The 15,156-nt window shown below is 32.7% G+C and overlaps 2 pseudogenes; both read left to right on the top strand.

Annotated features, from left to right (window-relative positions):
• The first annotated feature begins 3,040 nt into the window (after positions 1–3,040).
• LOC110418474 (epi-neemfruitin B synthase L1AT pseudogene) lies at positions 3,041–4,502 on the top strand (annotated as a pseudogene).
• A 4,099-nt stretch (positions 4,503–8,601) lies between these two features.
• Positions 8,602–10,149, top strand: LOC110417981 (epi-neemfruitin B synthase L1AT pseudogene; annotated as a pseudogene).
• Positions 10,150–15,156: the final 5,007 nt, after the last annotated feature.

The following is a 15,156-nucleotide window of genomic DNA, read 5'->3' on the forward strand; positions in this document are numbered from 1 at the left end:
TCACACTCAATGACAATCTAGAGAACATTAATGAATCAACAGCGTGAAGTGCGTTTAGGAAAAAAATAAAAAAGAAGATAATGGAAGAGCAATCTGACCAACCATAAAATGAGCTAAAAAATTAAAAAAAAAAAAAAGAGAGAGAGCCACTAGCAATAATTGACCAATCAACAATTATAAGCTTATTGCCCACCAGATTTTTTTTAAAAAAATTGACGATAGAAATTAGAAAAAAGATGTAAAAAATGGTAATTTTCATAAAGAAAGAAACAATTTACAGTTGTAATTAATTGATACGACAGTTATAATCTTGTATTTGAGGCTTCCAAGGGAGCAGAATGGTACAAAGGTGGCGATTAGCGAAGGAAATTGTGTGCAAGCAGAAGCAAACACAAAAAAAAAAAAAAAAAAAACTCACGACTGGAGATTCAAATTCAATTCAAAACAGTTTTATTATTCAAATGGTGAGCAAATTCAGATTTCCCTTTTTTTTTATCACATATTTTATCAATTTGATCATGCAATGCAAGAGCTCAATTTAGGCAAGCAATAAATAAAAGTAAACAAATAAGAATGAGGTTAGCTTTCTCCTGCGTCATTTTTCAACTTCTCAGACGCCCTCACCGTCATAATCACACCAAACAACAATCACGCACGATCCAATTATCCAGTCATTTTCAACTTGCATATTGGAACATGAAGAACTTTCCTTTTCCCCCTTCTTCTTTCCCGTGCAGAAATTTCCTTTTCTCCATTAGCTTTCGTTTATTTTCCCATAAAATATTTTTCAGAAAATACTTTTAAGACTTATGCTTGTTTCACAAAATGGAAACTTTATTTTAGATTTTAACCAAAGTCAATCCTTTAGTCTTTGGAAAGGACGCCAAAAGTACTGAATCCGCCAATTGCTATATCTTGCCCACCACTAGGCGGCAGCTTTTGTGGATGTGAATGCATTATTTACTCACGGATGCCATGTAATGAAATTAATAAAGACCGCAAATCCTCTGCGACCATATTGTCTCCCCATCCGTGCCTTCTCTCTATTTTTTTTTCCACCTGTCCTAACTCTTTTATAGGATAGAAAATAGTTAATAAATGGTAGCACTAAAATTTTGAACAACTCTTTTGTGGCTGTTAACGCCACACTTTATTTTTGATGTCCTTTCTACATACATTTTTGTTACTTGTCCTTCCTCTTTCAAAAATTCAAAAATAAATCAAATAATTAAATAAAAGTATCACATATTTCATCATATAATAATATTATATCAAATATAACACTTAGTTTATAATAATTAATACTAATAAATAATACAAAAAGTTTATTTTTTTTATTTTTTTATTTTTTTATATATTGTATCAAAACATACCACATCTCCAAAAGATTCACAATCTAATTTCATCTTATCATTTGTCTAAAAAATATTTGTGATGAGATTATCAAGATTAACTTGTATAACATAAGAAAAATTAAGATCATTATAGTACATATTTTATAGATACTCTAAGACACTACTAATATCTCCAACTTTTACTACTTCTGTTCTCTTAGAATGTAAATAATTATTGTAATCATCAAAAATAAAATCAAGATTCTTGAGTCTACCAATTTTTCTGACCAAAACCTCAACACCCTCTTTTGGTGCTATTCCAAAGCACTCAGCGATTGCAAGTTCAACAGCTTGAGGGAGATTAATTGCCATTTGAGATCTTAATAATATATGCTTATGCAGAGAAGCTAATGCATGTGCATGTTTTGTAATAAATTTCATAGCACCTAATGTATCATCATATCATGGAACTTTTAATACATTTAAGCACCCAAATCTTGTTTCTGGATGGTGACTTTTGACATTATAATCTCTTTTATCATATCTTCGAGTTCCTTGCCAAGAACAACAAAAAACCCTAGATGCCCAATTACCATACTTATCCTTATGTTTTTTAGTTTTTTGAATACTAAATCCAACTTTTTTAGCATATCTATTGTAAAAATCATAAACATCTTATTCCATTTCAAATTCCATTCCAAATTTTTGAATAATTTCTTCTAACATATTTGCATGAGCTGAAATCATAATATGGGTATTGGAATCAATCATATTTGAACACTTATGTTGCTCTAGATTTTGCTCCTCCATTTGATAGAAGAATATTATCTTTGGTAAATTTCAATCTTCGACACTATTGATCTTTTTTAATTGTATTTGTAGTTTGTTTATCCATAACTAAAAAGTAAAAAATAAACAAATCTAATTATCTTTTAAATTAATAGAATAATCGTATATTCTCCTTATACTATTTCATTCTATGTGCCTTAAAATTTATTAATTAAACACAATTAATGATAAAAACACATTAAATTTGAATTAAACAATACACATATATATATATATATAAAGTTAAAAAAATCAAAAAAATCAAAAATCAATGAACCACCTATAACTAAATTTGATGTCAATATCATCATGGAAGAACAAAATATACAATGAACCATGAATAACCATGTATAGGACAAAGAAGAAAAAGGTGAATGCTTTTCAAAAGAAAAATATGAAGAAAGTTGTTTATAAGTACAAAATTCAATGAAACTTTATGTTATGGGACGGTCTCTTTATGTGTATAATTTATTCGTATATAGCTTCGGTCAAAAAAGTCAAAAAGAATATCATGTGATGAATTAATAAATATAAAATTAAAATTTAAAGAATTAATAAAAAAATTTACAAAGTTTGAAAATATCTTGACAAATAAAAAAGTCAAAATAAAAGAGCTCACAAAGTTTGAAAGTATCTTGACAAAAAAAAAGTCAAAGTAAAAAAATTTTCAAAATTTGAAAGTATCTTGTCAATCAAAAAATCAAAGTAAAAAAGTTTACAAAGTTTGAAAATGTCCAATGAAAAAGTCAAAGTAAAAGAGAGGTAGCCAGCTAACAAGAAAGAAACCTAGCATGAGAATTTTTTGTAAAGAGACGTTAACAACTACAAAAGGGTTCGGGGCCCAATAGGGGGCAGAGGATTTGTGTTCATAAATTCGCCTTGCACAAGCTAATTGAATGCTTTCATCAATACACCTTGGCAACATGGAAGTGAAAATTATCTCTAGAGAAATCATCAAACCTTCTTCTCCCACCCCGCACCACCTAAGAAGCTATAAGCTTTCTCTTCTAGATCAGATCGAGATAGCTGAATCCATATATATCCCGCTTATTCTCTTTTATTCGGTTGCCTCCAGTGATCCCGGAAAAAGATCTAATATACTCAAAGAGTCTCTCTCCAAAACGTTAACCCACTTCTATCCATTTGCTGGAAGAGTCAAGGATAGCTTCACTATTGACTGTAATGATGAGGGTGCCATCTACATGGAAGCTCAGGTAGCCACTGACATGTCCACTGTTTTTAAAGAACCTGAGAGTACTAATTTGCTGTTGTCACTACTTCCCTGTGATCCCCTTGAAAGGTTTTCTGAACCAAGTGCTAAGGTAATGGTAGCAATTCAGGTGAGCTTCTTTGCTTGCGGTGGCATGGCAATTTGTGCTTGTGTTGATCATGTGGTAGCTGATGCAGCAGCAACAGCAACCTTTCTTAAAACCTGGGCTGCGGTTGCTTGTGGTGCCAATTATGTTGATAATGATCTGATCTACAATCGCACCTCTGTCTTTCCTCCACTGGATTTATCAGGCTTTTCGAAGCAGTTTGCCGGCGAAAAAAAGGATAAAAAAGTGTTGACAAGGAGACTCTTGTTAGATGGCTCTAGGATAGCTTCTTTAAGAAATGAAATTGGTAATGGATTGTGCTCTTATCGTCCATCAAGGTTTGAGGCTGTGTCAGCACTCATTGGGTCTGCTATTATGTCCACAACTACAAAAAAGGATGAAACTTTCCCCATGGTGGCACTTGCTGTGAATTTGCGAAACAGAACGAATCCACCTTTTCCACAACAATGTATTGGAAATATCTTCCACTTGGTACAGGTGGAACCACAAATGGAGAAGACGTTTAATCGTAGCATTCTAGCAAGAAAAATTCATGAGTCCATAAACAAGGTTGACGATAACTATGTGAAGAACCTTCATGCAGATGGTGGCTACCTTGATATAATAAAAAATTTAGTAAACAATAAGATTATTTTTAGTTGTTGGTGTCGATTTCCGTTCTATGAAACTGATTTTGGATGGGGAAAGCCAATAAGGATTGCAACTGCTTTGGGAATCGAAAGGGGTGCCTTTTTCTTGGATACCAAGGATGGTGAGGGAATAGAAGCATGGATAACACTTGCTGAGGAAGATATGGCCAAATTTGAGCAGGACCCTGACATCCTTGCTTATACTTCTGTCAATGGAAGCATTTAATATTTCTGCACTCATAATTCTGTAATAAAATGCTGTGCGTTAAACTTAAAAAGAAGAAATTGTAAGAAATGGTCATTCTTATAAGTCCATTTCAGAAATAATTTAAAATGATTTTAATATAAAGTTGATTGTTTTTATCCATTTTTAATCATGAGATGATAAAATACATTAAAATTCATTTTAGATAAATTAAACACTATCAATTTTTCTTTCCCGCCATTCGTGAACTGTGCTTTCTATTTTTCTTTCTCGTCATCCAATTCTTTCTAATTTTACCCTCATCACTATCTATCTTTGTCTATTTCTTGTCATCTTGTCATATCATTATTGATCACAAACCAACAAGCATAACATGAAAGATAATAACATATTTTTGGATTTATTAGTTTGCATTCACAAAAGAGAAAATTGTAAAATATTCAATGGTGAAAATTCATAATAATGAATATAGTAGGTTATATAAGATATATACAATAAATTTAGAGGAGTTATAAAAAGGGAATAGGATAGATAACAAAATGAGGAAGCATTAGATCTAAACATATACAATTATGAAATGAAACATCCTCTTTAGAGGACCATAGAGTTTGAATAAAATTTTTTATGTAATAAAATAGGTAACACCTAAATAATATAGAATATATAATTAAAGAAGACAATAAAAGAGGAAAACCTTAGAGAAATAACAAAGAAAATATAGGAAGATTTGGATATTAAATAATGAATCTCATAAACGTAGCATGCATCATTATTGCATCGTAAATGTCATGGCATATAAATACTCATGTATATGAGTATAAGTCCCGATGATGGGATTTTTTGAAAGATCATTGCGAAGGTGAGTTTCTCTCGGAAAGTTTTCTAAGTGAAAGGATGTCTCCGGGTACTATCAATATGATGGAAGGGCTCGAGAAATATTTTTAATTAAAAGACTTTTGCTCGTAATAAGTTTATATTCACGAAAACATAATTTTTTCTAAAACACATATTATAACCCCAATAATGAGATTTATTCGTCAAATTTGCGAACACAAATTTCCCAGATAACATTACAACATTTTTTATTTATGGTTGCAAATCATAAGTAAAAAATCTGCTACCTTAGGTTAAGGCTGCACTTAAAAAAAGTATAACCTTAGCCAATGTATGGAAAAGTTTAGCTACACATCTTTATATGATTTTGCACTAGAATTAATATGCAGCCATATGACATATGGTTGCAATCCTAAAACCTATGGTATCATTTAAAATATGTAGCTAAAAAGTATACATAGCAATACACACAATATTTTAATATGCAACAATAGCAACTTATAAAGTACGAACCAAACCATGCAAATTTTATAGCAAACTTCAGTATACATTAATCATCAAACTTTGATTTTACAACAAATTTTACAGAAGTATATAGCAACAAATTTTACAACATCCAATCTCAAATTTTACATAAAGAATGCTCCTTTATCCAAATTTGTTGCTTTAGCAAAAAAGATGCTCCAACAAGTTTGCTAATCCTAAAATAAGAAAAGTAAAAGAACGTTAGATAATAAGATCCTCTAATTTAAAGCAACAAATTAAAGCAATTAGATACTCTAGGTATAGATTTTAACATCAACTTTCATTATTTGTCAACAAATAAGATAGATGTCCAGCAGCCTAAATCTCATTATAAGCATGTACCTACAATGCAAATGAGATGTCGGCTTCATCAACCTGTAGTGTTACTCTATTTGATTTATCAACACGAGATTGGCCTAGTTTGAAGAGACCCTGTACATTGAATTAGGTCAATATCCATTTTTATATTTGGTCAAGTCAGATAGTTAATGCCATCACCTAAAGCTAGGTTATGAAAACTGAACTCAAACTTAAGAATAGGTTTACTCTACTTACTTGGTCATTTAGCATTTTGCACATGCTTGAGAATTCCAAAATTCCAACTAGTGGTATCAATGTTGATTTGCAGATGTCAATATAAGATTTATTTAGCTGCACCAATGTAGCACCTTATATATATCAATTATGCAACTAATAATTATGTCGAACATTTTAATTAATGTCAAGTATTGTGGAAAAACACACCTCCCCAACAATTGTATCCTTCTTTCCTCAAAAAAAAACTTCACTGCAGAGCAAAGTATAGTCTGCAGTCAAACATAACAACATGCATGGGAGAAGATGAAGCAGAGACTTGACTCTGAGATTAATTATCGGTCTGTTTTATTATTAATAGGTTATTATTATAACAGTGAAATTAATACCAATGATCAAACTTTTTAATGGTGAGGAAGAGACTGTATAGTGTCAACTATAAGTGATCTGAATGCCCTTGACAATACAATAACCATATGCTCAATCCTGACTTGAAATATATCATTAAAACAATGAGTAATCAACTGTAAAGGCTGTAATATATAAGCAAGATGTGTAAAACTAACAAAACAGGCTCAAGTTTGGACGAGGTTAACATTAACCTATTAATGGCCACTTACAGTATTATTTTCTTGTGATTGGAAGATTTCAAGAGCCGGAGCTGTCTACTAACTAATGAACTCCCCCTCCACTAATGGCAAACTCAGGTTGCTTACACATTCTCTTAATTCTGCTTCTAGAATTTCCATCACACTCTTGGAGCAAACTAAAGAATGTTAGCCAATAATTTAAAGTGACTACTCTAGTCAAGTAAGGAAGATCTTAAAACAAACTATCTACAATGTTGATATATTGCAATCAAACATGCAGAATAATCCTTTTTGAGACAACATCAAATTGCTGCATCTGTTATCAATTTTAACTAATATCATGTTATAATGTCACTTCTAAGGCCTAATTTGTCAAAGACTAAACAATTGAATACATGAGACTGTAGTTAAGTTCACAGCGGCAACAATGAAACACTAACCTAGAAACGCAAAAAGCCTTCTGCATATCTCCAAATGTAGCTGCGACTTTCGGTTAAATTTCAAGCTGTTAATAACCATTGATAGTAGATTGATTGAAGATGAGAAAAGATTTTCAACAGAAAAGGTCAGATCATAAAACTCACTTTGGCATAAAGTTGTAATTCTTGCTACTAAAAGACAATATATGGAAGTATCTATGAGAGAGCAAAGTCATTAAAACTCAATAAGATGAAGTTACCATACAAAAGAAATTAGAAGTAAGTCCAAAAAAAAAAAAAAGAAAACGTGGAATGTAATAATTACCAAGAGCCTTTTTTGAAGTATTGATAGGATTTGATCTTTAGAGTAGGCACAAAAGGACAGGTTACAACCATAAGTTTACTTACCATAGAAGTGGTAGCATAACTAATTAGCATTACTTCCAAAACAACCAAGCATCCATATCGCATCATTGCAACAAGCCACGACTACAGAAAAGGGCTAAAGCATTGCTTGAAGTTAATATAAGCAGAGAAATAGAATAAAGGAATAAAAAGTCTCAGATAATAATAAACTAGTAAGTATAAGGAGACTATCCATAACCCCAAGCTAATCATGTATGAAGGATGCTAAATAAATAGATAAATAAAGTTAAAAGGATATCAAACTTTATCATTACTAGGAAGAGGAGGGAAGGAATTTGAGAGAACTGCAAATTGTTATTCCATGGTGGGTCACAGTTTTCAACTAGCTCCCATTTATCTATTAATTAGCTAAAAAAAAATAGTAATTCATATTCATAAAATAGTGAAGGTTGCTTTCTTCTTTTATACTGCACAATTCACACATCAAATGAGCTCGGAAACCTTTCCTCGAGCACAGTTCCTTAGTTGGCAACCACTCACTTTATAACTTTTGGTATGGCAGAACCGAATAATTTTGTCCTCTTCATCATCTTCCCTCAATCCTTCATCAGATCAACTTCCAGCAGACCTAATTATTATCACGTTCGAACATACATTCGGGGGCCAAAGGCGGTCTCTGCATCCCATTGTTTTTTCTATTACCGAATAATGATCTTGTCCCTTTATTCATCCTTTAAGGGAAGACATGAAAGGCAGCCGTTTAAGTCTTCCACCCATTGCCCACCTCATTCTTAATAGATACTATGACGTTGACTTGGTAAACTAACATTTTTGATCTCCCTAAAATTTTATATATCCTCCGCCAACTTGAATGGTCATGGGCAATCTTAAAAGAAGTTATCATATTTTTTCATCATATTGCTTGGGAATCAAATTCCAGTCAATTTAAGTTGCTGTCAACGGATGCAATGCCCACCTGATAAAATATCTCAACCTGAGAAACGTTCGCTAACGGCTTGGATTCTATAAATTCCCAAAAATTGGTGATCAATTGCAGAAGCTATAGATTGGTTCCATCTTAGCAAATTGGAGATGGAAATTCAAATCATCTCCAGAGGAACCATCAAACCTTCTTCTCCTACCCCACACCACCTAAGAACCCATAAGCTTTCTCTACTCGATCAGTTAGTCCCTCCTGTTAACATTCCTGTTCTTCTTTTTTACTCGGCCGCCGCTGAGAACCCAAGAAAAAGTTCTCTTCAACTCAAAGAGTCTCTCTCGAAAACATTGGTCCACTTTTATACATTTGCGGGACAACTTAGTGAAAGCTTTTCTATTGACTGTAATGACAATGGTGCCACCTATATTGAAGCCCAGGTAGCCATTGACATGTCAGTTGTCCTTAAAGAACCAGAAATCGATCTTCTGCTACAGTTACTACCGTGTGATCCACATGAGAATTTACCTGAACCAAGTGCTCAGGTTCTGCTAGCTATTCAGGTGAACTACTTTGCTTGTGGTGGCATGGCAATCTGCGTTTGTGTTCATCACGCGGTCGCTGATGCCTCCGCAGTAGCAACCTTTCTTCAAAGCTGGGCAGCGGTTGCTTGTGGCGCCAATCTTACTGAAACCGTGACTTTCGATTGCACTTCTCTCTTCCCTCCGCAAGATTTACCAGGCTTTTGGGAGGTCCTTGAAGAAAACAAAGATCTGATAATCCGCGAAGACGTTGTTACAACGAGGTTCTTGTTTGATAGCTCTAAGATAGATGTTTTGAGAGATGAAATTGGCAACGGATCATCTTTACATCGTCCAACGCGTGTTGAGGCAGTGTCAGCGCTCATTTGCAATGCCATTGTAGCCTCCATTGCAGAAAATGATAAAACTATTCCCATTTATGTGGCAACTTCTGTGAATCTACGAAAGAGAATGGATTTTCCATTCCCACAAAATTGTGTTTCAAATGTCTCCCAATTCATAATGACGGAATTACCGATGGAGAAGACGAAGAACCTTACCAATCTAGCTGGAAACTTACATGATTCCATCACGAAGGTAGATGATGAATACGTCAGAAAGCTTCATGCAGGCGGTGCTTACCTTAATATCATGAAAGGTGCAGTCAAAGGATTCGGAAAGAACTGGATTTTTAGTTTTAGCAGTTGGTGTCGGTTCCCATTCTATGAAACTGATTTCGGATGGGGAAAGCCCATCTGGTTCGGAACTACTCTAAGGCTTAACAGGGTTGCCTTTTTCCTGGATACTAATGATGGTGGGGGCATAGAAGCGTGGATCACATTGACCCAAGAAGAAATGGTCAAACTTGAACAAGAGCCTAGCATCCTTGATTATGCTACTTTTAAACCTAGCACATGAGATGAGAATCCTTCACTCATCATTTCAGCTGGATTACTTCATCTTATTCCTCTCTCTTAAAGCTGCATTGAAACTTAACAAATTGTGAGCGGTCCACTCAGTCACATGGTGTTCAGAAAGCTCTCAAAGTTCCATTGTTACTTGTAAAATATTTTGTCTTTTGATCTGTTCGGTGTGTTTGATTTGTGAACATCAATTAATTCCATTAGATATTGTTGAACAATTAAGAATATTCTGACCTTGATGTCGAATATTTTATTTGAATGACAGGCAGCCTCAATCTTGTTTTTAACTATTAATACTCTCAATTTGATAATCCTTCCTTTCCTTTCGTAGCTCTGCACCTTTTGGACTTCACTTGTTTTTGAGACAACTACCATCTTGAGGGAAAATAAATATTTTCAAAGTTTGTAGCTTTCTAATTAAATAAAATTTTACTTTATTCCTTGACACCTTTCTATGAACCATTATATGGAGATTGTATCATAAAAGTGATAACAGTGCTCGGCTATTTATTCGACTAAACATATCCTTGCATCAATGCAGGCTAACTCATGGGCTCCATCTGGTTTTATAAGCTTTCACTTCAACAATAGAGTTGAGAATTTAGAGGGGAAAAAAATAAAAGCAGGTTGACTGGAGGAAAAACGTGAAAGAAACTCTTTATATGTATCTTGTTCTAATATCAGCATAGCTTGAATTCTATCCGATCACCATTCACCAACCCTTGTTCAATCAGAACATTGACATTGTTCAACAGTAATCTGGAGCTGCTTACCCAGATATATAGGCTTTCCCCAGCCAAAATCTGGTCACAAGAACAAAACCCCCTTTCCACCTTGCATTCTTCACGGTCAGTGCCAAATTTTTTATTGCATGCCTGATCTGACTCACCAAGTCATTCAGCTCTCTCTCAGGATTAGTATAGCCGTTAAATTGCCAGCCAAAGAACGCCTCCAGCTGTGCATTCTCTTGCAAGCAAGGGTGAATTTATCCTCGCTATACCTAAACTCACGGTTTGTTTCACTGGGGCAGGACACACATACCCATTTCTTAACATATCCTTAGCCGGAGACATCGGCTTGAATTCCCAATTGAACGTCCCTGACTAAAATACTCTATTGTAGTTTCTGATACAGGTTGGCTAAGAATTTTTAAAAGGCAATAAAAAATTGACCGCTCATTGTTACACAATCAATAAATTCTCTCTAATCCTCCAAGCAAGAATGTAGAATTAATCGTATTAAAATTTCTCTACCTAAACCGTAGTCTATTAATTTTCTTGTTTCGAAACAAAATATGAGTGTGAAAAGATCAATATGGGTATAGTTTGACTTGAACTTGGACAGAAGGGAAGACGGTCGAAGATTCGCATAGGAAACAATGCATTGTGCATCAAAGTATAATTCCTTCGTGCATTGAGCAAAGCTCTAGCGATGTCGATGTGAAAGTGTTGGTCAATAGGCTAGCTTAGTTTATTTCTTTATTTAGTTGGCCCAACATTGCTAGCTTTTTCTTATTCATTACCATTACAATGTAAATTTAAAAAATTTGACATAAATTTCTAGGTTAAATTTTGTAATTAGCACTTGTATTTTACAAAAAGTATGGATTTAGCTCTTATTCAATCATTTGTATAAATTAGATCCTTATACTTTATGAATTTATTAATTTTAGTTTATAACTTTAACATCGTAAATTTTTATAATTAAATATGTTGATGTGACATTTTAATTAAATTGACATAACACTTTTTACTTATGGAGTATTGATTAGGTGTTGATGGAATATAGTCATACTAATATGACATTGATTAGACTAGTAACAAGAGAATATAAGCAAAAAGAAAGAAAACCTACACGATTTGAACAGTTTTGCAGCAAACGATGGTAGTAGAGTGATTCTTCACCAAATAAAGAATGGACGTTCTATACTTGTAAACCGGAAGTCTCTATCTTTGCTTCCAATGCTCACATTATCTTGGTAGGTTCCTGTCAGCATTATCTTGGCGCCGTTTGCTAAAATAGAAATAGTTAGGTATACCCTGCATTTTCATTTTCATTTTTTATCTTTAACAGTTGCCACTAGTAAGGTTACCATTGAACAATTTTTCTACATGGCATGTAATAAATTTTGTAATTGGTACGTAGCTTCTCTATGATAACTAGTAATAACGTGTAATAAGTTGTTGTTACATGTCATATTGAAAAAATAATATTGTTATGTGTCATGTTTAAAAAAAGTATCTAATCATAGCATTTTTTATATTTTGAATAGAATGGCTGATCAATTACACATCATAAGATTTTATTATGGCAGTACTTTAGTTGAAGGAGGGAAGAACCTCAAGTATGTCAATAGTTTAATGGAGACTTCACATCTTGCTAGGTAAGTTATAGAACAGTAATTTTACAGAAAGTTTTTTCTATCAAGTCAAAATGGTTCAAATTATGGTGTGGAGTGTAACAATTTTTTCATTATTAAGTGTAACAATTACATTATTCGACATAGTATGTAACAACTAAATTTTTAACATGACATGTAACAACTATATAAATTTTTAACATGACGTATAATAACTAAATCTTCAACATGACGTGTAAAAATTATATTTTTCAACATAATATATAACAACTAAATTTTAATATGGCTTATAACAACAACATTTTCAACATGGCATATAACAATTATTTACAACATGGTGTGTAATAACTAAATTTTAAAACATGGCGTGTAACACTACATTTTTCAACATAGCATTTACAATATTTTTTCCATAAAAACCCTAAACCAAAATTCACCAACATGGAGTATAGCAATAACATTTCTCAACATACCCTATAACAAATACTTAAAAATGACGTGTAACAATATCATATTTTCTACGCGTCGTGGAACAACATTTTCAAGCTTGGCGTTTAACAACACATTATACAAGCTCGACCTCTCACATATTTGCATATTCTGAGAAGTTCACAAGCACCTAGAAATTATACAAATCCTGATATATCAACATTTTGTGCTAATCATTAGCAACACTTTATACAAACTATTAATTAGTTAACATCTAATGGAAATGGCTAACACTTCATATACAGCTTTTCAAAAAAAAAAAAGCCAACACTTCATATACAAATCATCCACTTGATCGATAAATTAATTGCAAAGTGATGCGCTTTATTGAATTTTTTGCTCAACCGAGAGATAGCCTAAAGCCTGGGGGGTGTGGAAAGCTTGATGCACTACTTGTGTCTCTTATGGACACAACATTGGAACACATCTCTAATGAATTTGATCAAAACGGTAATTAGCATTTGTCTTGCATGCTTCCAATACGAGTTAACACATTTCGCAATATTTGATGTCATGAGTTGATATTGCCTTACCAATGACCGTGCACATGCCTATCTCTGAGGAAAAGAGAGTTGGATCAACGAGGAGATAAAGCAGAACGGGTGAAATTGAGAAAAAATTAGATGTAGGATTTAGATCAAAATGGCAACATTTGGTTAACATGCCAAGTTCACTACCATGTCATTAACTCATGCAATTTTCTAATGCATGTAATTCATGTTCCATTCACTTGTCAACTTAGCCTTTAATTGTATGAAATCGAAAGCGTTTGGTCTTTAATTATCACAATTGAAATATTTTACTCTTAATTGAAAAAGTGTCCAAACGTTGAATCCCAATTTGAGCATTTAGCCAAAAAAAAAATTTTAGAGAAAAAGAAAAGACAAGAAAAGCAAAATGAAAGAATAAAAATTGAAATAAAAAGGGAGAAAGAGATACCCAAAAGAAGAGGAAGAGAAAAAATTAATGTGTTTAAAGAAGAAGACATATTTTGAAAATTAACACGTAAGCTTAATTAGAATATTACGTTAGTATATTTAATGGTTAATTTTAACGATGTTAAAGTTAGATATTGAACTTAACAAATTGACAAAATATGAAAATTTAATTTACACAAATTGTTGCATAGACAGTAAATTCATACTTTTTATAAAATATAAAAACTAATTACATAATTTAACTAAATCCATACTCTGAATTGGTCCCATTGATGTTTTAAGACTTTGAATTCTATATAAATTGCCCCTCGATTGAGCCAAGCCTATCGTAACGTGCTGGGGCCTAAGAACCCGACCGGTAGACATGATGTACTTGGGGAGTCACTACCAATCTTTTTGTTCTAGGTGTGATTAGCCACCTAATAAATTTGTTCTCTTCAACGAAATTCTAAATCGATTTTTAAGTCTATCTAAAGAACAATAACTGGTCTACGTATTTTATTTAGAGTTGGGTTTGGGAGTATTGCTACGCACAAGAAAAGATTAACACCCCTATGACACCCGTTCCACGAACGATACCATTTAATCATATATTATCCTACCCATTAATTTAGTTTTATGTTTCTTTAATTTGATTTATTTTTTATTCTATTAACCAAGTAAAAACATTTTGTTTAATTTTTTTTGACGTACATGTGATGCAATTGTGACATGTGTGGCATAAAATCAAAATAATATCAAACGAAAACTTTTTATTGAGTGTACTTTTCGAATCTACCCATCATACTGATGGGATCTGAAAGTATCCTCTCAAATAGGAAAAATGCCCGAATAACTCACCTTCGCAAGTTTAATGAGTAGATCCTATCATCGGGGTAATCGTTTACAAGTAAAAATAACGTTTTCTTAAATGCAAATCCTAATACGAGCAAAAGCTTTTTATTAAAAATATTTTTTCAAACCCTCCCATCGTACTGGTAGGATCCGGAGGTATCTTTTCACCTAAAGAGTTTACCGAAGAAACTTACCTTCACGAGCTTCCTCAAAAAATCCCATCATCGGGCTTATACTCATGTACAAAATATTTTTATATACCATGACATTTAACAATACACCAATGGTACGTGATGTACTTATAAATCTAATGTTCCGTTCCTTATTTTATTATTTCTTCATATGAGCACATATATTATGACTGAATATTTTATACTTACTTATTACTTCGTTATTATTTCGTTATGTGTTTAGCTACATAAATATTTAAAATTTTCCAAAATTGCATTTTAAGATCGAGTATATTTATTTTTATATATTTCGTAATTATTATTTATACATATGTATTTTATCTATTTTGTATTCTTATGATTAACAAATTTATTGCCATCATT

Source organism: Theobroma umbraticum, unplaced genomic scaffold (genome assembly GCF_002168275.2).
Source record: "Theobroma umbraticum cultivar Fairchild unplaced genomic scaffold, ASM216827v3 scaffold_50.0, whole genome shotgun sequence".
NCBI classification, from domain to species: Eukaryota; Viridiplantae; Streptophyta; class Magnoliopsida; order Malvales; family Malvaceae; genus Theobroma; species Theobroma umbraticum.